The sequence below is a fragment of the Bison bison genome, unplaced genomic scaffold, assembly GCF_000754665.1.
Source record: "Bison bison bison isolate TAMUID 2011002044 unplaced genomic scaffold, Bison_UMD1.0 scf7180017864486, whole genome shotgun sequence".
Classification (NCBI taxonomy): domain Eukaryota; kingdom Metazoa; phylum Chordata; class Mammalia; order Artiodactyla; family Bovidae; genus Bison; species Bison bison.
Window position 1 is genome coordinate 970,308 of NW_011495046.1, and position 3,119 is coordinate 973,426.

Here is a 3,119-nt window from a genome sequence, read left to right on the forward strand (position 1 = left end):
AAGGCTGAGGATGTGGTACCAGTCTGTTAGATTTGAATTGCTGGATTTACTGCTTTGTGGCTTTAAAAGTGAAAGTGTTAATCTCTCAGTCATGTCCAACTCTCTATGACCCCGTGGACTGTAGCCCACTAGGCTCCTCTGTCCATGGAATTCTCCAGGAAAGAATATTGGAGTAGGTAGTGGCATATTATTAATTACATTATGCTTCAGTTTCCTCTTCAATTGAAAGTTATTGAGAGGATTGAATAAGTTAGCATATGTAAAGTGCTAAGAATGTTATACTTTTCATTACTATTGCCATAATTTATTTACCATTTTCTGGGAAAATTGAACAGCAGATCTTGAACTATTCTGACCACACTCTTTCCTCTGAGTTTATAGTAAACAAGTTAATTGTTTATGCTATGAAAAATGGGTCTGAAAATTTTTTGAAAATCTCAATGTCTGCTGTTTGGGGAAGGTTATCAGAAGAGGTGGGGACTCATATGCAAGTCATACATTTCAGTCCCTTAGCACTCTTATACCTTTAATAAAGAGGTTAATCCTCTGCCAAATGAATACCCACTACATTCTACCTCTCTCCTCAAGATGTTTTCCTTCTACAGAACTATGCTATAAATTGGAGCATGGTGCAAACTGCTTTGAGGGCTAACTCACTGGGATAACTCTGACACCATTTGAAGCACAGAGACCCTCTAGGAATTCCAGGGGGTTCATAGCCCTACTACTGTGTTTGCAATTAGGTCCTTCACTCAGCTGAAGAGTGACTCACATTTCTATTGAGAGATTGTCTTGATTTATAGATATCTAATGAAATGACTAGATTTTAAATCAGCAAAACATTTCAAATATAATATTCTATTCTTTGCCCCCCACCTCTATTCTTCCTTCACACTGGCACTTGAAGAAGATAAATATAATTTCCCCAAAATAAAAGTTCTTTTGTCTAGCATGCTATATAAATCAGCATTGATTTTATGGGAAGCAATAAAAAAACTGGAACTGAATCTAGCTTATTCAGTTTCAATTTTAGTTTAAAAGTTCAGTTCAGTTCAGTCGCACAGTTGTGTCAGGCTCTTTGTGACCCCATGGACTGTAGCACACCAGGCTTCCCTGTCCATCAGCAACTCCCAGAGATGGCATCCCACTCCATTACTCTTGCCTAGAAAGTCCCATGGGCGGAGGAGCCTGGTAGGCTGCAGCCCATGGGGTCGCTAGGAGTCGGACACGACTGAGTGACTTCGCTTTCACTTTTCATATTCATGCATTGGAGAAGGAAATGGCAACCCACTCCAGTGTTCTTGCCTGGAGAATCCCAGGGACGGGGAGGCCTGGTGGGCTGCCATCTATGGGGTCCCACAGAGTCAGACACGACTGAAGCGACTTAGCAGCAGCAGCATGTCCACTGAGTCGGTGATGCCATCCAACCATCTCATCCTACATTGTCTCTTTTTCCTCCCATCCTTAATCTTTCCCAGCATCAGGGCCTTTTCCAATGAGTCAGTTCTTCGCATCAGGTGGGCAAACAATTGAAGTTTCAGCTTCAGCATCAGTCCTTCCAACGAATATTCAGGACTGATTTCCTTTGGGATTGATTGGTTGGATCTCCTTGCAGTCCAAGGGACTCTCAAGAGTCCTCTCCAACACCACAGTTCAAAAGCATCAATTCTTCACTGCTCAGCTTTCTTTATAGTCCAACTCTCACATCCATACATGACTACTGGAAAAACCATAGCTTTGACTAGATGTACCTTTGTTGGCAAAGTAATGTCTTTGCTTTTTAATATGCTGTCTAGGTTGGTCATAGCTTTTATTCCAAGGAGCAAGCGTCTTTTAAATTCATGGCTGCAGCCACCATCTACAGTGATTTTGGAGCCCAAAAAATAAAGTCTGTCATTGTTTCCACTGTTTCCCCATCTATTTGCCATGAGGTGATGGGACCAGATGCCATGATCTTAGTTTTCTGAACGTTATGTCTTGAGCCAACTTTTTCACTTTCCTCTTTTACTTTCATCAAGAGGATCTTTGGTTCTTCTTTGCTTTCTGCCATAAGGGTGGTATCATCTGCATATCTGAGGTTATTGATATTTTTCCCAGCAATCTTGATTGCAGCTTCTGCTTTATACACTCCAGCATTTCTCATGATGTAGAAGGTATATAAGTTCACTAAGCAGGATGACAATATACAGCCTTGATATACTCCTTACACAATTTGGAACCATTCTATTGTTCCATGTCCAGTTCTAACTGTTGCTCCTTGACCTGCATATAGATTTCTCAGAAGGCAGGTCAGGTGGTCTCGTAATCCCATCTCTTGAAGGTAATTTTCCACAGTTTGTTGTGATCCACACAGTCAAAGCTTTGGCATAGTCAATAAAGCAGAAGTAGATTTTTTTTCCTGGAATTTTCTTGCTTTCTCAATGATGCAACAGATGTTGGCAATTTGATCTCTGGTTCCTCTGCCTTTACTAAATCCAGCTTGAACATCTGGAAGTTCTCAGGTCACGTACTGTTGAAGCCTGGCTTGGAGAATTTTAAGCATTACTTTACTTCAAGGCTGTATATTGTCACCCTGTTTATTTAACTTGTATGCAGAGTACATCATGAGAAATGCTGGACTGGAAGAAACACAAGCTGGAATCAAGATTGCTGGGAGAAATATCAATCACCTCAGATATGCAGATGACACCACCCTTATGGCAGAAAGTGAAGAGGAACTAAAAAGCCTCTTGATGAAAGTGAAAGAAGAGAGTGAAAAAGTTGGCTTAAAGCTCAACATTCAGAAAACGAAGATCATGGCATCCGGTCCCATCACTTCATGGCAAATAGATGGGGAAACAGTGGAAACAGTGGAAAGAGTGTCAGATTTTATTTTTCTGGGCTCCAAATTCACTGCAGATTATGCCTGCAGCCATGAAATTAAAAGACTTTAATAAAACTTTCCTTGGAAGGAAAGTTATGACCAACCTAGATGGCATATTCAAAAGCAGAGACATTACTTTGCCCACAAAGGTCTGTCTAGTCAAGGCTATGGTTTTTCCTGTGGTCATGTATGGATGTGAGAGTTGGACTGTGAAGAAGGCTGAGTGCCGAAGAATTGATGCTTTTGAACTGTGGTG